The following is a 25,644-nucleotide window of genomic DNA, read 5'->3' as shown; positions in this document are numbered from 1 at the left end:
TCAAATCAGGTACCTTAAATCGTTTAAAAACTTTGCTACATTGCATCTTGGTTGGTTTTCACAACCGGACACCCACTCAGCGTGTCTTCATCAACCAGAACTCCTCTAAAAGTTTTAATATAGACTGTGGTGTTCCACAAGGTAGCTATAGCGGCCTGGGGCCGATTTTATTTATCATGTATCTGGGAGATTCAACGTCGTTAAGAACCACATACCTAGTATCCATATGTATGCAGATGATATTCAGATGTATTTGTCCTTCATGCCAATGTCGACATCTCCTTAACACGATGCACTCCTCAGAACAATCCAAGCTTCAGTCTCAGACAAAAATAGTTGGGAGCCTTCCACCCAACACTGTTTCTACTTCTGGCCCGTCTCCTCGTCCTCCCAATGTTGTTTATCGCAGTTAACTCACCAAACCTTGTACACCAACATTGGGAGGGCAAGAAGACAGCAAAGCGCCCCAACAATTTTGACTGAGACTGTTGTATCGCAGAAGTTCTAGCTTGGATGGTCACCAACCGACTCAAGATAAACGATACAAAAACGGAGTTTCTCTTTGTGGGTTCCCGCCAACAGTTAAGCAAGGTACAACTTGAATCAGTCACTGTCGAGGATTATGAAATCAGCGTCCGCAATCTCGGGGCGTGGTCTGATGGGCATTCATGTGAGCAGTCCGCAGTAAGGCCTTCCGCGATCTATATTTCATCAGACAGATCCGAAAGCACCTATCGGAAGATGCAACCAGGCCTGGGGCTAGCATGGCGAACGAATAGTCGTATGCAAACATGCAATCTCAAACAACTTTGCTTAGCTCCATTCCAGAGCGCAGCATTCGAGATAGTTATCTTGCTGCTCTTTTAATTGTTTGTATCAGTATTAAGTGGTTGTACTCTATTGTTTTTGTTTTCGTTTTCGTGGTTATTTTCCTTTCATTTTCTGTTATTCAAAGCTATCGCAGCATGTCAATGAAGACTTTCTTTGAGTGTTATATTGCTGTAAATGTGTTGATAAATTTTTCCCACCAAATTAGGTCCTACTTATTCTGGCAATATGGGGCGTAATAACGATTTCAATCTTTTGTCGTTAAATGTTCGTGGGATTCGCACTTTTGAAAAGCGGAAAGCTGTTTTTAGTTGGCTTGTAAATTCCGATGCCGACGTAATTTTCCTGCAAGAAACATACAGCACTCAAGATACTGAAAATATCTGGAGAAAACAATGGAAAGGTGAAATGTTCTTCTCGCATGGCAGCAATCATAGCGGAGGTGTTCTAGTACTGATAAAGGATAATTTAGATTTCAAAATACCTCCGACCAAGGTAGATTCTCAAGGTCGCTACATTTTTCTGGAGGCTTATATTCAGGATTCGCCTTACTTTCTTTCAAACATTTACGCTCCAAATAAGAGTAGTGAACAATTTCTCTTCTTCAAAGACGTATCTGATATTCTAAAAGGTGCGAGAATGGAACAAGATCACCCATTTATAGTCGGTGGGGACTTTGATATCATTCTTGACCGTGTTTTAGATGCGCAGGGCGGGAATAGTAAAAGGAAAGACTCTGGAAAAATTATCGAAGACATGTCCGCTGAGCTTGATTTAGTGGATATCTGGCGCATAAGAAACCCCACAGTTACACGTTTTACTTGGCGTCAAAAGAAACCAATCATACAAAGGCCCTTAGATTATTGGCTCGTATAAGCGATAGTTTACAAGATGACATAGATTCAGTGGACATTAAAACGTCAATTAAGTCAGACCTTTCAGCAATAACGCTCTCTATAAATGGTTTAGATGATCTTGAAAAAGGGCCTAACTTCTGGAAATTTAATTCAAACCTTGTAAATGATTCGGTTTATTGTGAACGTCTAACCACTGAGTATGCCAGTTGGCTGGAAGAATTCAAAGAAGTACAAGATAAACGTGTCTTATGGGATTTAATTAAATACAAAATTAGACGGCAAACAATCAGATACAGCAAAACTAAAGCCCGCGAAAGAAGAGCGAAACTACAGAACCTAGAGGAAGATTTAAAGAAATGTGCGGAAAAATGCGATTCCGATCCAAATACAAAAATTCTGGAGGAACTCGAGTGTCTTCAGACGGAATATGATAGTATGTATGATTACATCACACAAGGTGTGATCATTCGTTCTCGGGCAACTTCGTACGAATTCGGCGAGAGAAATAACAAATATTTTTTGAATCTGGAAAACTCCGATAAAAAGAAAAGCACCGTTCGGAAAGTCTTTAACAGGGAAGGAAAGTTTACTACAGACCCTAAACAAATAATGAACGAGTTAGAAGGATTTTATTCTGACCTTTATGATGGTAGTACATGTGTAGACATGGGGTCTTTTTCCTCATTTTTAAGTGATCTCAATGAAATTACCTCCTTAGTAGAGGGGAAGAAAAACGTTTGTGAAGGCAAATTGGGATACGGAGAGTGTTACAATGCTTTGCAGACCTTCCAAAAGAATAAATCACCCGGAAACGACGGCTTAACCGTTGAATTTTACCTTGATTTTTGGCCCGTGTTTGGAAGTTTGTTGGTGCGAAGTCTAAATTATGCCTTTGAGTACGGAGAGCCTTCAAATTCACAGAAACAGGCTGTTATAACTTTAGTTGAAAAAAGAGGAAAAGACAAAAGGCAAATAAAGAATTGGCGTCCAATATCTCTTATTAATGTAGATGCAAAAATAGCGTCCAAGACCTTGGCCAAGCGGTTGGAAAATGTGCTACCCGAAATAATTCACTTTGATCAGAGCGCCTTTGTCAAGGGGAGAACTATTTTTGATGCCATCAGAACAATAGACGATGTGATTGAGCATACGATGAACAGAGATATATCGGGGATCCTAGTGGCAATAGATTTTGAGAAAGCTTTTGATTCCCTCACTTTTAGTTTCCTTATAAGAGTCTTACACGCATTTAACTTTGGTCCTTATTTCATTCAGTGGATACGAGTCTTGTATAATAAGGCCTCCAGCTGTGTTATGAATAATGGTTTTACTTCAGGACCTTTCTCTCTAAGTAGAGGGGTAAGGCAGGGGGATCCTCTTTCTCCCTATCTTTTCATATTGGCTTTGGAAATCTTAGCTATTAAGATAAGAAACGATAATAACATTCAAGGTATCAGGATAGGGGAAGAATTTGTTAAACTCACTCTTTTTGCGGATGATATGACCTGCTTCATTAAAGACACTAGGTCTTACTCAATCCTATTCGAAACCCTTAGGGCTTTCGGAGCGTTTTCAGTGTTAAAAGTTAATAAGGATATAACCGAAGCATTAGCGTTAGGAAATAGTGGATCTCTCTGGGAAGGGCATTTGGTCATGAATAATCTTTGTGACATCATCGAGATTCTAGGTGTTTATTTTGGTGATGACGCTAAAAAAAGAGAAGAACTGAACTTCTGGAAGACTCTGGAATCAATTAAGAAAACGATTAACTTATGGAAATGGCGAGGCCTTTCCCTTAAAGGCAGGATACAAATTGTTAAAACCTTTCCCATCCCTAAGCTTATGTTTAGAGCATCGGCTATTTCAATCTCTAAGGTTGTCGTGAAAGAAGCTGAATCAATTTTTTATCATTTTATCTAGAACGGAAAAGACAAAGTAAAGGGCAACACAGTTATTTCAGTAGTCGAGAATGGTGGCTTGAACTAGCCTGAAATTCACCCGATTGCTTCGAGTCGTTTTCTCCTCTCAACAACGTCTGAATCGACGGGCCGTTAATGCCGTCCAGTGACGTCACTTACCACCCGAAAACCGGGTAGTGATTTTGATCGGTTGATTGTCTAAACATTCGCATAATTATGTATAATTATGAAAAATTTTAGCGGGATTGTCGCTTGATATTCAGCAGATCGCATCCCTGGCATTCTTTCGTTTAGTTCAAACATTTCGATAAGCTTAATCTTTATCTTAAAAAGCAAAATTGCCCTTCTCCTGGAAACTGAAATGCTAAATTTAACTGCGAATGAAGAATCATTGCGGAGAGTCGGTAGGTTTTTCATTTAGAGCCGCTTTAATTTGTGGTTTCAGCGGCCGGTGATTTTGTCTACGTGAAGTTAGTCTGAGATCAAAGTTATAATTCGACCTTCTTGCTATTTTCACCGTCAAGTGTAATGATTCTGTTAGCTCTTCTTTCTTGTTTCCTTGTATTTTTTCTTCGTCAATCGCAAGGACTAAATAGCTTCTTTTCAATTAAAGCAAGTCATTGTGTTTTTTAACTAAGTGTTTCGTGTGTGTGTTTATTTCATTGCGTGATTGCAACCGCGAGAGTTTGATTATAGAATTCAGTACAACCGGTTCAGAGTTGTACTGCATGCAGTTGATAGTTTGAACATTAAACATGAATTACGATCGAAAAAAATCGATCGGCATTAACGGCCGGTCGATTCAGAGGTTACTGAGGGAGTAATTACGACTCGAAGTAATCGGATGAAATTCAGGCTAGGCTTGAACATGCTTGATACTGAATCCATGATTCGCACAAAGCGAGTTATTTGCTTACAAAAATTTTTAGCGGACTATGAAAGTCCATGGAAAATGTTTTTAGGAGAACTTCTGAAACCCTTTGGTGGGAAGTTTTTACTGCATTGTAATTTTGAGGTTTCTAAACTACATACTTTCTCTGCCAGCTTACTATAGGCAATGTCTGGTAATGTCTGGTTGCGTGGTCAGAATTAAACGCAAGAGAACCTAGTTCAGTACACGAAATTGTAAATCAAGTCATATGGAACAAAAAGTTTCTCTGTGTTGATAAGAAATCTGTTTACCTAAGAGATATTGCGAATCAAGGCTTCTGTAAAATCTTAGATTTATTTTCTGTTGATGATGTACAACTTAACCCTGAAAAAAGTTTTTTCATTATGAGTGTATAATTAATTCCTTGCCAGCAGCATGGCGTTTGTTAATTCGAACAGCTAATATTGCACCAGTGCTAGCTAGTGCTTTCTCCTCTGCCGAATACACCAGCTATTTTGATAAATGATATCTTAATTCCAATTCTTGACGCTTCTTCAAAGCACATCTATCGGTCTTTTTTGGCCAAAAAACAAACCACACCTGCCGCTAAAGAGAAGCTATCTGCAAAGTATCATCATTTAACTATTGACTGGAAAAGAGTTTACTTATTATCTTTCCTCACAACATTAGAAACAAAGCTTAGGGAATTTCAGTTCAAAATATTAAACCGTATCGTATTTACGAATGAGAAACTCTTTCGTTTTGGTATGGCTGAATAAGATAAATGTGTTTTCTGCCAAGCTGAGGTCAAATCCATCGAGCATTTACTTTTTTCCTGCAGAATATCCTCTGTTTTTTGGAAACACGTCTTGTCCTGGCTAAGAGACAACAATGTTATTGTTGAGAATTTAAAAGAAGAGAATATAATCTTCGACGTTGGAGATGATTTCCTTCTAGTTAATCATATTTTATTGCTTGGGAAGTACTACATTTATTCACAAAAATGTCAAAAGGGTATGCCCTCCCTTCAGGGGTTCATTGCCAGGACTAGGCGTATTTACAACATTGAACTTTACATTGCCAGGAAAAGAGGCACATTAAATAAACATCTTAGTAAGCGGGAAAAGTTAATCAATATAATGTGATCTAATTAACAATTAAATATTGTACATAATTATAAAGATAAGTACTTTCTATCAACTAGGATATTGTCTGCTGTAATAGTTTTTTCTTTTTTGGTCTTTTTGTTTTGTTTTGTTTGTTTGTTTGTCTTCCTTTTTACTTTTAGTGTACTCTGTAAAATGAAAACTTCAAATAAAAATTAATAAATTACAAAAAAACAAGATGTTACCAAAGTCCTGGTTCATGCCATTTAACATCTCGTCTCGTCTCGTCTCGTCTATTGCAACTACCAGCTCAAAATACCAACGTGATCGGTTGCAGAGGATTCTTAGCAGCTGCAGGTACCCGCATTGTCTGCTTGGAACCCAAGTTCAGTCACCACACACCAGCCTTTATAATCTACATTGCTTACCAGTGCCCTAGTGCCTCCAGTGCTACCCGTCCACTGAGCTCTCGTTGGTATTGGCACTGTTTACCTAAAGAAGTTTCTAAGATTCAAGGAAAGTGGTCCCTACAATTTAAGATTTAATGCCAGCTGCGAATTCAAGGTCCTCAAAACAAAGTGCGAGACCCTTGGGGACAGGGCCTTTTCGCACTTATTGGCCCCTCACTGTGGAACACTCTCCCTTCAGCTATCAGGAGTATCTGGAGTGTTTAGGGTTTCAAGCAGGCTCTAAAGACCTTTTGATTTCGTTTAGCATTTGCCCATTGAACCAATTCGCGTACAGTGATTGCGATGTTTTATTTTCATTTTCCCTAAGTGGCTGTCATGTTTAGTGTACCTTTGTTAGCTTTTGTTAGCGCTTTAGAATGTGTATACAGTTTTAGCGCTATATAAAATATATTATATTATATGAGCTTGGCCATATTTCTGAAAAACAACATTGTTATCCAAACTGTCCACACCGTTGGATTAACTGAAATGTGACTAATATATGCGATGAGTTTGCTGTATGGAGCAAGTTTTGGAACTGTACAGTTATGCAAAATACACAAGGAGGTTCTCCCTTCACGTTTTCTTTTGTTGGTTTTTGTCGATATAAAACAACCGCACAGCCTTATCCTTACGCTTTCCTATAACAATGTCATAAGTGGGAATGCTACGGAAAACATTCTCTTCAGAAATTTTAAATTGACGTTTACTCTTAGAATATGTATTTGACAAAACCCTTTCCTGTAATTTACTAGCATTAGATATGTAATTTGTGAAGTCGGTTAGTTTATATCTTTTGTTTAATGTATCAAAAATTCTACCAAGTGTTGGTCTTTTTGTCTTTGTACCACCATCGATCAGAGCCGTAGCACGTTTCTTCTTTTCAATGCAACTTTTGGATAGACTTGCCATCACGAAGTACAGTTGCCTTTTTATTTCTCTTTGCAGAAAATTGTTGCAATGAAAAATTAACGAACGAATTCCATTTAGACCAGCAGTAATTTTGTTTGGCTATCCATATCAATTAATTCAGTTTCCATTTTTTGAAAAAAAAAAACTTTGTTGGTTTGTCTCAACCATACCTAGTGATTTTTTTCGTACAATTCGTGCTCAAATTGAGGACAGCGGGCGACGGTTAATTTGAAATCTCTTAGCAACTTTATTAACAGGAGTTCCTTGTGTTATCCGGTACATCAGCGACTTTAGGTCTTTTTCATGGCGAAATTCTTTCCGTGCAGACCATCATAAGCAAATTCTGGTTGAGGCTGAGTATGATGATAATAAAAATAATAATTTTATAGTAATAATAATATTTTATTATAATTTATAAGTTATTCATCGCATTAAAATACATCAGATGTTAAATTGAAAAGTTAAGATTCAAACGCATAATACTGTTGTATCCCAGAAAAGAAAAATAAATAAACAAATAAAAAATCTGAAACCTCTGTTAAAACGTTTATACAATTAAAAATAAGTTAAACAATTCTTAAATGTTTTTATTCAGCTAGGTTATACTTAAAAACTAACCTGTTAAAATAGCTATTTTTAAAACGTTTTGTATTTACACCACGTGTTATACAGTAAACACCCGCATATAAGAACAAATGGATTAATAACACCAGGCTGAAATTTGTCCAACAAAGCCCCATTTTTGTAAGAACAAGATCAGTCTGAAAATTGTAACATGTTCTTATAAAATGGAAAAAGTGTCATAATTACAAAACCTGTAAATTTATGTTTGCTGTCAGGTAACTGCATTTGTTAATATAATCAAATTACAGAATAATTATTTATTTTATTTTCCGAAAATATTCTTAATATACCTCTGGCAACATGTTTTGGATGGTATTACCAAATAAGAATTTAAGAAAATTTTAAGAACATTTTGAGGTTGATTTGTCATTAAGAACCCGATAAATAAGAACTCAATCAGCCTGACCTCCGAAATCGTGTGTTCTTATTTGCTGGTGTTTACTGTAGTGGATGTATTTCTAAATCGTTTTATGAGACCTTGTACCTGCAGAGGACATTATTAAATGGATGATCGCAATTACAAGAATTATAAGATAGCATTAACACACTCAAAAGTTAGAAATACATCGATTTATTCATACTTGAGTCACGTTTAAAGCACTTTTTCCGCCTCTCCAGTTTTCCACAGTAACTTTATTTAGTATATACTAAAACAGTGGATAGTGTTTTTCGCGCTCTGATTGGCTACTCAATCAGTGAATATCCTGCACCAGCCACCGACACTGAGGTGAATAATTGTTATTTATTTACCTGCAGGGATTTGAGTGACAACGAGATCAAGGAGCTCCAGTCGGGGATTTTTTCAAATCTCTCTTCCTTGCGAATACTGTAAGCGAACGAAGCACTATTTCATTAAAATTTTTAATGTCTTAGATAAATGACCCCGAACTATCCGAAGCCCTCTTTTGGCACCTTCGGGCTGGGGAAAGAAGAGTGATGAATAGGGGGTGAACGTTTGGTTGATTACCTGCAGTTTGGCTTCACCTTTTTCAGCTTTCCTGTTTTTTTAGGTCTGTAAGGAGTCTCTTTCAGCCATAATCCTCTGTGTCCATATAGGTTAGAAGCAATCACTTGAAGTTCAGGATCATCCTTTCGTCTGTTTCCATCACTCAGAATTCCTTCGTCTTCCCTCTAACTTCCCTGATAACACTGGTTGACCATCTATTGGTAGACTTTATTTCTTACTCATAAATAGTGTGGCCAACTTTTCCTTTAACTTCATTTTTAAAGCCCGTCTGGACTAAAGTTTTTTTTTGTAATGTTCGGTTTCTTCAAATTACAATAGCTATGCCTTTTTTAACTTCATTCCTTTTATCTTAAACAGTGCAAAACATGTGTCAGGCTGAGTTTGACGTGCAATTCTTCTTGTCGGTGATCCAGTAAAAAAGAATCGCCAAAGTGCAAATAAAAAATTTCCCGCCCACAACCCCTCTCTCCGCCTACGACCCCACTAACAGAAGAAACTTGTCACTTTAGGATCATTCCCAAAAGCTTCACCTACAAAAATTAGAAACTCTTATTGCTATAAGTGTCATTGTTAGAGAAAGCCGGGCAGGGCGCACGGGTCGAGGTTAGCCGATTCCTTTCAAATTCCTTCCACAGATAACCTCCCTCATATGATAAAAATATTCCCTTTTTTAGCAGATTGGCTTGTGTCCAATCACTTTGACCACTCCCCTTGGCTTTGGTTTTAAAATTTGCATGAGAACACCGTGTCAAATTTGGGGTAACTTGTGCAAGTTATTTTACCTAGCCTACCTCTTGCCAGTTTTCAGCGTGAACTTTTCAGTTTATGTGAATCATTTAAGACTCGATACATTTCTATTCACGTGATGAATTATTACGTATGCGACAATATGGCTGCCTATGAAAATTAATTGCTCCGTATACTTTTTGGATTCTTGCTATTATCTGTTCTTTTCTGCAACGATAGTCATCACAGAGTCCTTTCTAAAGACTTCATCTACGGCTGTCTAGTTAGAAATCGAAACTAGATCCTTCCATGGGAGATAATTTCAAGTGCTTATATCTCAACGTTCGCTACCACTACAGGCGTGAACAGTTCAGTCGCAATTTCAAATTTGCGATTCCGATTTCTAAAACGACAGCACACCTATTCATCACATTGGCCCTGCCACATTCATTATTTAGTACGGATCTTCCTGTATGCTTGGATGTTCATTGCAATCCTGGAGCGCTTACCATTTATACGAAAAACCCGGTAATTCCGGGGAGAATTTAAATGGAACGGTTCATCCGGGTGGAAATGTTCCGGAAAAACAGTAATACCTTTCGGGGTATTATCTTTTTCTCATTTTCACCGAAAAGGCCTGGAATTTTTTGTACTATTTGTCTGGTTAACCAGTGCCAGGCTTCCTTTTGAGGCAAAAGGTGATTTGTTTTAACCCAGCCCCACTCGTTATCTGGTGTTTTGCAAATTGTACAACTCTAACCTATTCCTCTTTTCGGAAACGTTTTCATTTCGCAGTATCATTTGTCAGAAACCTTTTACCGAAATTTCCTTACAAATGGTAAGCGTTCCAGGTCCTGATTTTGAATATGCTCCGCTCAGCCGACCATCATTGTTTCACCGATTAAACAACTCCCGCTGCATCATCCATCAGCGAAGCTACTCAATTTCTGCCTTATAAACGCCAGATCAATCAATAACAAATCTCTTCAGATCAAAGACAACTTGGTAGATAAAAGTTTTGACGTTTTAGCTTTAACTGAAACCTGGCTTAGAGCTAACGAATGTTCTGACTTCATCATCCGTGACATCAGCCCCACCGGATACGCATTTGTCCATATCATGCCATTAGGTCTAGTGGCACTGGCGGAGGCATTGGCTTGCTCTATAGAAAAGACCTGAAAATTGAACAGCTGGAAACTAATGTTTTTAAATCGTTTGAATTTAAGGAACTGTTACTACACTCAAGCGCATCTATTATCCGTATTGTTTTTATTTGTCGACAGCCAATCTCAGCCAAGAATGGTCTCACATATATGCTTTATTTTTCGATGAATTTTCCACGTAACTTGAGCCACTACTGTAGTATCTGCCTTTGGTAAACTCCTTCTCGCCGGCGACTTGAATTTCCATGTTAACAATCCTTCAGAAGGCAAAGCCCATCAATTTTTGGATGTATTAAGTTGTTTCAATATAAACGCCTTAAATTTCAACATCTCAATTCACAAAAGTAATAACCTTTTGGATCTTAATTATTACCAGATCCGGAAAACACCGCTTTTAATTTATCAGTCAACGACCCGGTTATCTCGAAACACTCTGCTGTCTGACTGTATTTAGACTTTGAAAGGCCATCGAACAAGAAAGTAGTTCTTACGTCAAGGAAACTGAGCAACATGAATACTAAGCACATCAAGACAGTATAAAAATAAGGAACTCACCTTTCGCAGCGTTATTGCAAATCCTGTTAATAGGTTGTGACAAATCCGGGTAAGTATGTTTACAAATCTGGTTGAAAGCTAGTTACAAATCCGGTTAGTTATTTTATTACATATTAGGTTGATTACAAATCCTGTTATTACATATCACGTTGATTTTTATTGCAAATCCGGCTGATATTACAAATCCTGTTGTTTATTACAAATCACGGTGATATCGACCACGACGTTCTGCTTAAAAGACTTGACTCCAGGTTCTCAATTTGTGGTACTGCTCTTGACTGGTTTCGGTGGTACCTTACAAACCGCACAGAATTTGCCCTGATCGATGGAAAAAAAACACAACCTCGCGAACTCAAATTACGAGTTATGAGGCTGTTTAGGCCAGGCAGTCTACAAAAGAACTAAATATACTGTATTAACACTTCCAATTAATTGCAAGCTCCTGCAATAACAAGGGATACATAAGAAAGGGTTTAAAAAACCAAACGGAAACTCCTCCAGTATAACGTGATTGGCTATAAAATGTAAAGAATGTTCCCCTGAAATTGATCGCCTCTTACTAATCAGGCTCACGTCGTCTTCTCCACTACGCCCTGAAAATTGGGGCTTCAAGAACATACAAATTTGTAGAAATTATTGTTCTCATGAAGTACATTAAAATTAACTATTTTTGCAGATCCCTATACAACAACAAAATTGCACACCTTTCGCCTTTGGCGTTCTCAAATCTTCCTGAGCTAAAGGAACTGTAAGTTTGAATTTCTGTTGCTAACAAAAAGAATAAAACCCTACAGGATTGCTAAGAATAAGAGTATTACATATATCATTCTGAGTATGCACACGCCTACATGTTAATACACACCAGTAAAATAGCCTCATACATAAGAGCTCTTACTTAACGGGTGACATAACGCTAGAATTAAAAGAACACAAGGATACATTCACACTGTAGCGGTACCACAGAACAGGCGTTTACTGTCGTTTTTATGAATAATATAACTAATAAACTGGGAAAAATGCAATACGCTAAACTCAAGTTAAGTCAAGTCAAGTCAATTTTTATTTAAACTCGCACAGAATAATTATAATTAATACAAATTAGTGGTTTAAAATATAAAATCGAGAGATTGTGAAGGGAAAGAGAATTTCAATTGTAGGTTCATTGTGCAGAGTTTGGGACACCTAAATACTGTATACTACTTTGCTTTCTTCTTCGCGAAGTAAACAAACACTAAGCGGACAACGAAGTGACTTACTACGAAATACGGTCTTCAGTTTTTTATCGATATTTTCCAGCTGTAATTAACCTTGTCCACATTTTATTAAATGTTTCGAGCAAAAGCTTGGAGAATGCAAAGTACTTGTACGAGAAATTCAGGCGAGTCTTTAAAAGAAAAGCTGAAACTCAACGCTAGTTACAGTTGATGTACTACCGGTCAAGTATCATCGTGAATGCCTTAAATAACTTATTTTGCAGGAAACTTTACAACAACGAAATTGCACAGCTTTTGCCTGGAGCGTTTTCGAATCTCCCTAAGTTAAGGGATCTGTAAGTTTAAATTTTTGTATTTTTTTTTCGTTACTAATGAGCAAGACTAAAACACTAAACGAGTGCTAAGTATATCGAGTATCATGGATATCATAAGTATGTACACAGCTACATATGATTACACACGAGTAACGTAACTTATCTGTACAGGTACAGGTTTTAACTGAACGGCTGACATTCACACACTGTAGCAGTACTACACGAACAGACGTTAACAGTCGATTTTTTAATGTAAACTCTTTCTTTTTTATAAGAGTGTTGTTTGTCTGGCGCAGGCCAAATATTCTTATTTTTCAGGCTGAAAATATTTTTGTATCGTTCTTAAATTGAAGCTTCTATTGTTTCCTTTTTTGGCATGTCTTTGGGTATCAATGTACCGTTCATCAAACTGTTTTTAGTCTTGAATATTTGGCTTTAGTCAGTGCAGTTGTTTTTAAGTTTACTCGGTAGCTTTTCGGTTTGGAGAAAGGAATATTTATATTAAGTTAAGTAAAAAAATATATAAATTGTACTTCATTAACAGATTTTCAAGACACAAAATTATATCTTATTGAAAATCTCAGCCTCGGGTTTACTCGTATAATATTCTTCAAATTTCGCAGATTTTAGCCTTGATATTCTTATAAAGGAGAAAGACTGCATAGTATGACCGATAGCCTGGGAAAAAGTCATACTCTCAAAATGCAAATTTAGTTGCGGTGTTAAACTTTTAGTCTTGAAACACAAATTCGCTTAGATTTGATCGTATATCTATGGTCGAGTAGGGTTACATATTTGCTCTTAAAGTAACTACATGTAAAATTACTATTAGTTAATGCGTATATCAGCTCCGTTAAGAATCATTGCTAAACTGTTAAGGGCTTCGTGTCGTAAATTAAGATGCCATTAAATGTCGACGATGTGGAATTGAGTTACTAAATTCGAATTCTTGATAGCAATGATTTTTTACTGCCAAGGAATCAGCGAAATAAGCTCAAGCGGAGTAATTAGAACAACCAGAAAAATGAGATTTATCAGCTTTCTACTAATACATGATCTACTGAAACCTTTATGCTTGATATGTTCGCTGTAAAGCCGAAAAACAAATTAGTAATTTTTAATAATTAATACGTTATTAATTATTAACTATAGTTATTATTTAATTGTTATTTGCTATTATTAGCCTTGAAAATTTGGCTTTTGTCAGTGCAGTTTTTTTTAGTTTACTTGCTGGTTTTCCGGTTTGGAGAAAGGAATAATAATATCCCATCAGTTAACTTAAAAAAACATAAATTGGACTTCATTAACAGATTTTCAAGACAAAATTATATCCTATTGAAAATCTCAGCCTCGGGTTTACTCATATAATATTCTTCAAATTTCGCAGATTTTAGTCTCGATATTCTTATAATAAAGATGGTAATATATTCTTATAATAAAGATTAGTATGACTGATATATAGCCTGGGAAAAAAAGCCATATTCTGAAAATGCAAAATTAGCTGCAGTGTTTAGCTTTTAATCTCTAAACACAAAGTCGCTTTAATTTGATTATTTGCATATTGTTTTCACTTATGATGATCCATTGAGTGTCCCTGAGGGACAATAATTGCAAACCGGAGAAACATTTTCGGAAATCGCTTCTATCTTTCTATCACTCGCCGGACTGTATTGTATATTGCTTTCTCCTTTGCGAAGTTAACAAAGACGTTTCTGTTTATGATTCTGACTAAACTGTACGCGGAAGCAAACACGTGCATACGAGTCCTCATGGGTATCCTACATGAATAGTATACCAGGAACACAAGGATACAAACCAGTAAAACAGGAACTTATGTGAAAAAGTAATGAGTAACAGTATTATTGTGTGTATTATGCTCAAGAAGTCGGTTGGTTTTAGCGAGTGGTGAGAAAAATTCAGGACTGGTAATTTTTCTTCCCCAATCGTGTTTACCATTTGCACAAATCAGTTCCTTAAAAAGAAAATTATAAAACGGTTCAAAAGCCTGAAACTGATATCAAAAATAGGTTTTAACAAGTTTAACACGAATTTCTGTTTGGAGCATTCCGTCCGGCGGAAAAACTTGGACTGCCTTTTTAGATGTTCCGTTGTTGCTCCCGGAAATTTTCCATTGGGACGGCCAGAAAAGCTGTGTTCCATTTACTTTTTACTTACGCTGGCTCCATAGGTCCGTTCTCAAAATACCTAATATGAAATAAACCGTGCTTACGATTTGATAAGGCTATTTTTTCTCTCGACGCTTCGCGCCTCGTTGACGCGGCTTTGCCGCGAACGATCAGTATCGATAAGAAAAAAATATCCTCTGGAACCCCAGGGTACTTTTCACCAGGATTTTCCGGAAACTTTTTTTCATTGAAGCCTAAAGTAGCTTTAAATACCCTTAAAATGGAGCACTGTAGTGAGTACTTATCAGTACTCTTACGAGTAGCATAGTCTCGTACATACGAGTTCTTATTTGAAATTTTTGATTTCGGGATTTTTTGGGGTAGGAAAATTTTGGCAAGTATTTTTTTGGCTAGCTTGATTTAAAGTGCTACTGAACCGAAAAATCAAATTGGCTATTTTGCACTGAAAACGTTTTATCAATCTTAGATTAACTCTAATTGTCAATAAAAATGCTTATTTTCCATCAAAAGTTGTTGTTATCGGGGCGAAAAGTAAGGTAGGTAAGTGCGTCAAAAAAAGAAATATTGAGCCTGCGAAATTTTCAGCGGAGGACCATGCGAGTGACGTCACATGGTTGACATCAAAGTAGCGAAGGTCTCTTTCGAGGTTACAGTAAACATCAATTGCAATTGTTTATATCATTCTTCACGGAAAAATGTCTAGTTCAGACGATCCAGATACTAACACAAGCGATAAGTGTGTTTCCGGAGAAAGGAACAGAGAACGCTATAGAGATTCTGGCGTAGTTTGTGTCCTTGTCATGTGGAGCCGTATCGGTCCGAGCCCGTTGCGAGGAAGGCCTATTTTGAATGAACCAGACGAACAAGACAGGCTACTATACAAGCTCTTGTCGTTTTAAAGGCAAGATCTGACTATCAGATAACTCTTGATACAAGGTAAGTGAGATTTTTAACGGCGTATCTTCAGTTCCCGCTTGTTTACATTTCGCCTTCCACTACTATAAAGCTTAACTTTATTAACTTACACCTTTCTTCTCAATTTATTCTTGTAAATAAAGGTGCTAATGAAGAAACTGCTAGACGGAGCTTAGCTGCCTTCCAATGCCCTGGAGTTGCATTGTCGTTGCTGTAAGAAAGTCACGGCGGCCATGTGAAAACTTCATGCCACTCGATGGAATCGAAGTGAATTGTATTCTGCTCATGTGTTTTAAAACAATAGCGACTGTGCTGGAACAATTTCGCCTTCTTAAAGGGCAAAAAGCTATGAACTCGAAATCTTCTTTGAGGGCTGTTTACTTGGAGGGAGGAAATAAAAAATATCATAGCACTAAGAAAGTCCTAGTTTATATGAAGAAATTTCCGGGTCTCTGTGGTCTCTGTACAGAAGGAATTAAAAATTAAAGCTTGCTGCATTATTATTCTGTTCGTCCCTGGTTCTAGGATATTCCTAGCAAAGGCAGTTTACATGGTGCTGGGATCTGTCTAGTTCTAGGATCTTCCTGCCACTAAGCTCAGAAAGATGCTAGTACTAGGGACAAGTACATGTACAACTTTTTGCTTGTCAAAAGAATACAGAAAACACATGATGCAAGGATGATTCGCCTTGTAGGATCTTCCTCCCTCCATGTAAACAGCCCCTTGGCCTGACTAACTGATCGAAAGTCTGGATCAACTCAATATGAGTATCACTATTAAAATCCTTTATAGGAAATGCGATGAGTTTTTATTCCTCTTGAACAGTGAGTAATAATAAATAACAATTTTGTCATCAATAAAATTTGAAAGCCTGAACTTTTTTCATAGGAATTTAGCCAAATACACCTGACATGTCAGTGTACTATGTATTTATTATAATTCAGTATCATATGATATTGTTTTTTCCTGGACCCCCAAATTTTGTTTTATCCTTTATGGATAAGCCACCACTGCCTATTTTAATGAGGTGGATACTTGGACCGCCGGGACGGGCTGACAGTAGACCATTTTCAGGTTTTGTATACCAAAAATTCTGACAAAATTTCTGACTGGGAACACCAGAGGTTGCAATTCAGCAGAGTAAAGGAAGGGCAAAGCCGACACAAGATAGCTCTATGAGCAAACAAACAACCAAACCGCTCTTGTTGGAGCCAACAGCTTTATGAAAACTATGACCTCAATGAGTGACAGTTCCTTTCCACAACTGTAATATTTAGTAATATATTTTTGTTATCTCTGTGCTACTATTAATAATTTTTGAACACAGACCTTGGATTGTTTGGCCATTTTTTACTAATCTATACAAACTGTACTTTTCTCTCATTATACTGTGTCAAGTGAACAAATTCAGGAAAAGTACTAGGGCAATGGCTTGGATAAAAAAGACAAGACTTCATTGGGTGTCCAATAAGGAGCTTCAATGTAGTCATTGGAACATTAAGCCTTAACAACAGCTTCTGCATTTTAAAGAAAAGACTGTTATTCTGTTTGGCTATAGCTCCACATTACATGACCCTGTAACTACTACCATTAAATGTCAATTTCTGAGGGGCCAATTGCTTATAATTTCCTGCATTTTAAGAGTGCAATATCTTTGTCCTAGATTCATGCATTTATATTTTACACCATGACCAAAAAAAGAAGTAAAACTATTAAGCTATACTGGTGGAGATCTATTTCTGAAATGCATGTGATAATTTTCTGAGATTTATTGTCAAAAGTTGCAATCCTTTTGAAATGCGATTTTTTTGTACACCCAAGTTGCATTTGGGCGTTACTGCAATCAGCACATCTGTCTCTGCTGTGGTTTTCCTGCTTGTTGGCATTGCTGGATGATACAACTTGAACATCCACTGCAACCAAAACATTCATTACACTAATAAACTAAGCTACTTGCATTTTTTGGGGAGTTGTGTGGGCAGAGGGGGTATATTTTTTACCTAGTTACCTAGTTTTACAAACCTTATTTAAAAAAAACCCTGAGTCAATGACCATAGTTTAAGGGGGTGACTGCGGACATGCCTATGTTATCATTACTTGCTAGGCTGGCCTTTCTTGTAACCTCACCTGAAGGGTATACAGTTGTTTCTTATGTCAGTTTTTCTTTTTTTTACCAGAGGAAATGGTTGCTTTGTTTTTCAGGAATAATTCACACTCCCTTTATATGAAATTGTCTAGAGTTAGACTCGGATCCTTTGAGGGGTAGGGTAAGGGAGTATCTTCAAACCATTTTTAAGCTGGGGATGTATAGATATTACCTGGAAAAATACATTGTAGACCATGTCCTCCAGATTTTTAGGGGGGGGCGGGAATTGCTGTTATTTCTCTCTTTGATGAAGGAAGGAAAGTTAAATGTATTTCGTCAAGGTACAGCAGCCTTCAACGGGTGATAATCGGCATAAAAGTTAGAGGGATTTAATATTTAAAAAAAACCTTTACAGGGTTGTACAATGAGAATTTCCGAAAATCAAAGGGAATTGCTGAAATCTGGACATTAATACACTTCAACATGTCCAATAATTTAGATGATTTTCTCTTATAATAACGATGAAGAAGTATTAAACGACAAGAGCATGCAGTGAAGACAACATAACAAGACATGATTTGACACTCACCACTTTGAATCTGTGTCCTTTGATCTCGATCATTTGGGTCCATTTGCAAAGTGAACAGTCGGAACTGATCCTCATACTAAAACTCGCTCCTTAATTTAACTCCCTGCTGCTTGATTCCTTAGAGTTAAAGCCACTTTCTTCCCTTTTATCGACAGGCATTTAAGTCCTTAACCTCAGTCGATCTGAAGCAAGCTTCGGAGCACAGATAGCTGTACTCGGTGAGCTGAAAATCCAGTCTCTGAGTCCGCACAAATTTCACTCATTGAGTTTTCTTGGTTTATATATATGTATAGAAATCTTAGGTGAATATAAGTGTTGTTTTTGCGTATTTTTCCCAGGTACCGCCCGCATATGTCTTTCCTCCGTGCTTCGCCATTGCAGTCGTTTGTGTGAAGAGAAATTTCCCCGCGAACGATGTGTCAACCATGTGACGTCATATGCATATTTAATGAAGGAACCGTTGGACGCACTTTCTGCGGCAATTTGGCCAAGTTCGCGTTGGAAAAAAATACCGATAAGATCATTTTTATGCCGTCAAAACCATTTTTCCCGGTTAATTAGACATTAAACTAATAATTATTGCTATTTTTTGCTAGACTGATTTTTCGTTTCAGTAGCACTTTAAGTAAGGACTTTTAGGGGTATTCAAACCAATCTGAAGATTCGTGATAGTTGCCACGTTTCCCGGCCGTGTAGTTCCTCGGCAAATTTTTATGGCTCTTAAACTCGGCATGGGATTTTTGGGGGGTTAAATTGTGCGGTTGGGAACTAGGGGGGGGGACGTACTACTGAAATTTTCGATTTCGGGAGGTTTTTGGGTGGGAAAATTTTGGCAAGTATTTTTGGGGGTAGCTTAATTTGAGCAGGGATTTTTTAGGTTATGCAAACCAATCTGAAGATTTTTGATAGTTCCCGCGTATCCCGGCCGTGTAGTTCCTCCGGAAATTTTTATGGCTCGGAAATTCGGCATGGGATTTTTGGGGGGTTAAATTGTGATCCAGGGAGTTTTTTGGGTTTTGTTTGAAGCCCTAGGGATTTTTGTGGGTTTTGATTTTTGTTCCGTGGAAAAAGAGGTCCCGAGAAGGAAAATGAGAAGAAAGAATGCTAAATAGAGTAGACCAGAGGGGGCTCGTGTAGCCAGCATTTTGCATGCATGTACATGTACATTTACAGATTAGAGCTTGCACAGAGTATAGGAATGTAGGACACCAGAGTTCATTAATTTAAAATGCGCAAGTTGTGTTTATCTAATCAGGCTACAACAACCATTGCCCTAACGCACGGTGTACCAAGAATTTGGTGCGAGTAATTATCAAACTGTGTGTGTCAATTTGTTTGTTACTCCTCGGTATCTGCTCGCAGTATCATTTCTGCTATTAAGACAGTGTATATTTCTTTTAATTGCTGTCATAATTTGGGCTCTCATGCATTAGACTAAAAGCGTTGTGTGACAGTGCACAACTGATGTCACATGACACATCAGAAATGTAATGTCAAGTCTATATAATTCTCCAGTAGTATGCAAGGTGAAAGATTACACAGAAAACAGAAAAAAAAAGGCAAGGGCTTGCACGGGTGCCCGACTAACCTTTCACCACGATGTTTTTCTTGCATTTCTCTCGAAAATGTCTCTAAATTTTGTCCTTAGAGCTGCCAATTTATAACATTATTTCCATTTTTGCTCATTGCAGGCCATTAGCGAATTTTATGTCTTCAAAAAGTCACTAATAATCAATAAAGAAAAAACAAAAGACACGGCTAAACTTTATGTCCAATTTTTTAAACCAAAATAACCACAAATGTAAATATTAGTGCGAGAATGAGTTGATCTGTATCAGAGATTTTCAAGCCGTTCAAAAAACTCGCCTCGAGTTTTTAAACCTGATAATACACTCCCATCTTGTTCTTTAAACAGTACATGATGTGTGAAAGGTTTTAACTCAGGCGTCATTTCAAAAGTAGGTTGAGTTTGATCGTCCGGGTGAACGTAGTCCTGAATAGGACTGTTGATGTTGGCAGTGACTGACGTTTCGACAACCTGTGCGGTAATCGTCTTCAGAGTCAAATTGAGTTGTATCACGTCAGTTGATGGTATTATACTCTGGTTATTGATCTGATTGGTCAATTATGTTGCGATGTTAGAGGTCGTCTGTCAGTTAAGCCGTGATGTTATTGGCTATGAAGACTCGTAATCAGTAATTGGTGCGTTTCGATCCGTCTGATTGTCACAGTTAAACAGTCGTCTATTGTTTCGAATTGTTAGTCAATTGTCAGTTTTCCAGTTAGTTTAGCTTGATCTCGTCAATAAGGTCGTTTGTATGGTGCCGGTAACTGTTGGCTACGATTCAGTGGCGTTTGTTCTAAGTTAGTAAACCAACTTTCTAAAGTAAGTCGTTGATAGTAGTCTGTAGAATACGTAATACATGTCGCAGAGTCCCAGTCAATTTCATGTTTTGTCTGTAAATGGTGTTCAGCAATGTAATATGTTGACGTCGGCCATTCCTCGTCGCTCGTTTGTGTTCGGTCAGTCGCGGACTAAGGTTTCTGCCGGTTTCACCAACTTAAGTAGCCTGGCAGTCGCAGCATTTGATCTTGTATACTGCTCCCTGTCTGTCCTCCGGTTTTTCTTTGTCCTTGACATTAGGAAGCAGTCGTGGTAAAGTGGTTATCGGTTTGTGTGCAACACGTATATTGTAAGGTTGTAATATACGTGCTATAGTTTCAGAGGAGGTGCCTCTGATGTACGGTATAGTCGCTTTCGTAACAAGGCCAGAGTTGACGTTGGTCCGAGTGTTGGAATCAGTGTTACTGTGAGTGTTCCGTCGAACAAAGTCCGTGTTGTAATTGTTCTTGCTAAAAGGGTTGTTAAGATAATCAGTCTCGTCTTGTAGGCTGTCAGGTGGGTCGCAAACTAGTTGCGACCCAGAAATATGAAATATTTTTCAAACCAATACCTTCGCACTTAGCCTCGCTTTGACACAGAGCATTGGGGGAACTCTCAAATTCCCAATTCAGTTTCTATCTTTATTGTTCTTTATTTCCTTTTTTATTTTTCACTCGTATTTCAATATGTAGGTTAACCCAAAGATAAAAATTGAACGCGACTTCCTGAAAGACGCAAAAATAAATTCCCAGCGAGAAAAATCAGTCTTTTACAACAGCACTAATCAGTTTCAGCAATGATAATGAGAATGATGATGACAAGGACAATGATAATGATAATGATAATGATAATGTTGATAATAATGATGACAATGATAATAAACAAAACAAAAGCAAAATAGCCGCTCCAAAAAATATTAAACTCCCGCCAACATTTCGTGTCACACGGTAGGTTGACAGGCCTGGACAACGGGTAAGGAGCGGGTAACAGAAGACACAATAAGGGTTTCCTCTGAAATGAAGGAATTTTTTTTTTAATTTTTAGTGATGTACTAGTGAGCAGCACACTTACACTTCCAGTGAATATTTACACTTGGAAGAAGAAGAAACCATGCTCGCCCGGGGCAACGAAAATTTTCGTGCCCCGGGCGAGCATGGTTTCTTCTTCTTCCAAGTGTAAATATTCACTGGAAGTGTAAGTGTGCTGCTCACTAGTACATCACTAAAAATTACTTTAATGAAACTAGCAGAAGCCACACGAGAAACTGAGCATAGAAGTGCAATGCACTCAGCTCCCACTACAGAAGTGTAGTACACTCTGCTGGTATAGTAGAATTCCGACTTCTCTAACGCTAGAGCCCTGGTGGTTCAGTGGTTAGAACGTCCGATCTAGTATGCGGAAGGTCGCGAGTTCGATTCTCGCCCGGGGCACGAAAATTTTCGTTGCCCCGGGCGAGCATGGTTTCTTCTTCTTCCAAGTGTAAATATTCACTGGAAGTGTAAGTGTGCTGCTCACTAGTACATCACTAAAAATTACTTTAATGAAACTAGCAGAAGCCACACGAGAAACTGAGCATAGAAGTGCAATGCACTCAGCTCCCAGTACAGAAGTGTAGTACACTCTGCTGGTATAGTAGAATTCCGACTTCTCTAACGCTAGAGCCCTGGTGGTTCAGTGGTTAGAACGTCCGATCTAGTATGCGGAAGGTCGCGAGTTCGATTCTCGCCCGGGGCACGAAAATTTTCGTTGCCCCGGGCGAGCATGGTTTCTTCTTCTTCCAAGTGTAAATATTCACTGGAAGTGTAAGTGTGCTGCTCACTAGTACATCACTAAAAATTACTTTAATGAAACTAGCAGAAGCCACACGAGAAACTGAGCATAGAAGTGCAATGCACTCAGCTCCCAGTACAGAAGTGTAGTACACTCTGCTGGTATAGTAGAATTCCGACTTCTCTAACGCTAGAGCCCTGGTGGTTCAGTGGTTAGAACGTCCGATCTAGTATGCGGAAGGTCGCGAGTTCGATTCTCGCCCGGGGCACGAAAATTTTCGTTGCCCCGGGCGAGCATGGTTTCTTCTTCTTCCAAGTGTAAATATTCACTGGAAGTGTAAGTGTGCTGCTCACTAGTACATCACTAAAAATTATGATAATGTTGATAATAATGATGACAATGATAATAAACAAAACAAAAGCAAAATAGCCGCTCCAAAAAATATTAAACTCCCGCCAACATTTCGTGTCACACGGTAGGTTGACAGGCCTGGACAACGGGTAAGGAGCGGGTAACAGAAGACACAATAAGGGTTTCCTCTGAAATGAAGGACAGTTGGGGTCGGAGATATCGATTAAGCGGGGTGAGGTGGAATTCAGTTCAGAGTTTCAAGTTCAAAATGCCAACGGGCTTTTTGGTCCGTGTGGTTTTCGTCCATTTGATTTTTATTACAAATTGAAAACTAAAAATCAAAAATTCACAATCGTGATTGTCAATGTTTGATCCCACAAGAATTGAAAATCACAAATTTACAATCTCAATTGTCAATTTTTGTTTCTAAGAAAGGTAAAATTGATAAACAATTTTCACTGTTTTGAAAATCAAAAATTAAAAATTGAAAATGGTCAGTTGGTGCTTTTCATTTCTTGTTTTTAAGGAAAAGGAAAACTAAACGATAATCTTCAATTTTGAGATTTTTGCCTGGTACCGAAGTTAAAAATGTATTTTCAATTTCCTATTCCCTAGATTCCAGCTCATTAAAAAGTTCAAGCTAAACAAAGCTATTCAAGTGTAATGAAAATGCGGGAAACAGTACTAAAGCTGATAAAATCCAAAATGAAAATCGTTTTTTGATTTTTGTATTTATGAAAACAAAAATTGCCAACGGGCAGAAAATAGCTGTGACGGGAGGGGAGGGTTACACCGGAAGTGGCGCGACTAGTAACAAGATGGCGGTCGCCTTGTAGTGAAGGAGTGTTCTGTGTCTTCGTCGAGCTGTCTCTAACGGAAATGTTACTCCAGCAGCAAGAAACAGCAATCGAAAGCCTACCTGTATCATGGCTAAGACGTTTTCCAAGAAATGAACTGATTGTTTTTTCACCGGTATTAAGCTTTTTTGTAACATTGCAGCATTACGTTACGCAGGGTAGAGCGTTTCAGATCAGGAAGCATAAACAAGGGACTGCGGACTGCGGACTAAGTATTTATAAAAGACGGACCAGGTATAAAAAGCGAAGTACGTGCTATTTTTTAGTCTAATAATATTGTCACTCGATCTTAACTGTGTATAATTCCTCCAATGTTGTTGTTAAAGTGAAGGAGTTTTGGCTCTAAAGATTTTCCCTTCCGATAAGCAACAATGGCGGCGTTAGGACTGCGCGTGCGCGAGTGTGTTTTTGCCCGTAATAAGGTGCCAGTGTTTCATTAAAATATTTTTGAGATTCGGAGTTGCAGGATGGAAAGCCGTTATAAACAGCAAAAATGTTTTGATGTGTTGGGTTAATTTTGTAAAGCCGCATCGCGCGATTCGAAGCGGAGTCCAGCTAAGATTGTTTCGACAAGGTCCTGAGGGTAGCCTCGTTCCGTTAGGCGAGTTAAAAATTGTTTTTTTCTTTAACTTCAATTATTTCTTAACCGAGTTCGTTCTAAGGAAGCACAAGACTTCTCCATATACAAAGCCCTTCCTGAGAAGGTAAAATGAGGAGAAATGCGTTTCTTGGAACGTTTCTGTCGGTTTAAAATGTGTTTGACTTCATTGTCAAGGAAAACAATCTGTTTTGACGAGTGTAAATTGGCCTTGTAAAAGCCAGTCAACAAAACTAGAAATGCGGTCTGTGGGACCACCGCTACCAGAGATGATTGGTCTGCCGACAAGATTAGTTTTATAGCGGAGCTCTAGCGCGCGAGGCGCGCGCGCAGCGGAGCACCATGGGTAAGAAAATTTGGTAAACTATCCAGCCGAGAAAATTTGGTTATGACGTAGCGTACGCCCGCCCACCCGTACACACACTTCATGTAAGCTGATGTCAAATGTCAGAATAGATCTTGCACAACTTGACTAGCCTCTTAGTTATGTAAGCCATCCGTATGAGTACGATTAAATTGACAGCTGTCAAAATCAGACATCCCCTGACAATTATACATGACCATCCCGCGGGCTCAGATGAAAGACCAGTCGTTTTGCCCCTACATATAAGCTGATATAATATGTCACACTTTTACCAATTCAACATAAAAACGAAACTACGCCGGGCAAGGTTGTCAGTTGGCTGACAGTCGTTCAAAGTTGTATTGGCAAGCCAAATTAAGGTCAATTGACAGCTGTCAAAATGGGACATGTGCAGACCACTATCAGAAAACTAATAACGTGGGCTCAGGTTCGCTCAGGTACACGATCTGGCATTTTCCACTACATGCCGGACGGATATGTCTTACTCACACTCGTAGTCTGTTAATTCGAATATTCGCCATTCTAGTGAAGGTTAATTGACAGCTGTCAAACTAGAGTATACGCTGACCATCATCACCTGAGTGTATCGCGGGCTCATTTTTCTATCCATTAAGGTCACGTAGTGTTTTAAGTTTTGCGCCGATATTTTATTTGATCACGGGCTCAATTCGAAGCCCCATAGCTTAGAAAATCTATCCATCCTAGAAAATTCGGCAATCACGTGACCGTACACCGTTTTGATTAATTGACAGCTGTCAAAATAGTGTTTCTGCTGACCAATATCGCCTGACCGTATCGCGGTATCAGGTATCGACCCACTGAGTTCGAGTGTTTTTTTGAAAGTATCCGCTGACAAGTTGATGCTTTTCAAATGATCGTCGCAGGCTCAAGTTCAATTTTTTTGAACTGCATTTGAAATAAGTCGTGTTCATGAGCAGCACTTTTAAAATGTTGATATCGAACTGACCTCGGACGCGAAAATCCAACCGGCTTTTACATTTACATGCAGGGAAGGCAATCGCTTTTGACTTTTCTCACTGTCACGCGTTGATCACCCTCTACGTCCAGTTCTTATGTTC

The 25,644-nt window shown here is 38.2% G+C and overlaps 1 protein-coding gene and 3 non-coding genes across 4 annotated transcripts in view; all 4 read left to right on the top strand.

The window, feature by feature from the left end:
* Positions 1-25,644, top strand: part of LOC140924859 (uncharacterized) — a 110,693-nt gene that overhangs the window by 35,197 nt on the left and 49,852 nt on the right. The window lies entirely within an intron of this gene.
* Trnat-agu (transfer RNA threonine (anticodon AGU)) lies at positions 21,982-22,055 on the top strand. Its single transcript has one exon. It is a non-coding gene; the product is annotated as a tRNA-Thr (tRNA).
* On the top strand, positions 22,286-22,359 carry Trnat-agu (transfer RNA threonine (anticodon AGU)). The gene has a single exon. It is a non-coding gene; the product is annotated as a tRNA-Thr (tRNA).
* Trnat-agu (transfer RNA threonine (anticodon AGU)) lies at positions 22,590-22,663 on the top strand. Its single transcript has one exon. It is a non-coding gene; the product is annotated as a tRNA-Thr (tRNA).

The sequence above is a fragment of the Porites lutea genome, chromosome 1 (genome assembly GCF_958299795.1).
Source record: "Porites lutea chromosome 1, jaPorLute2.1, whole genome shotgun sequence".
In the NCBI taxonomy this organism is placed as follows: domain Eukaryota; kingdom Metazoa; phylum Cnidaria; class Anthozoa; order Scleractinia; family Poritidae; genus Porites; species Porites lutea.
The sequence above is the reverse complement of the archived record's forward strand: the minus strand, read 5'-3'. Positions and strand labels throughout refer to the sequence as shown.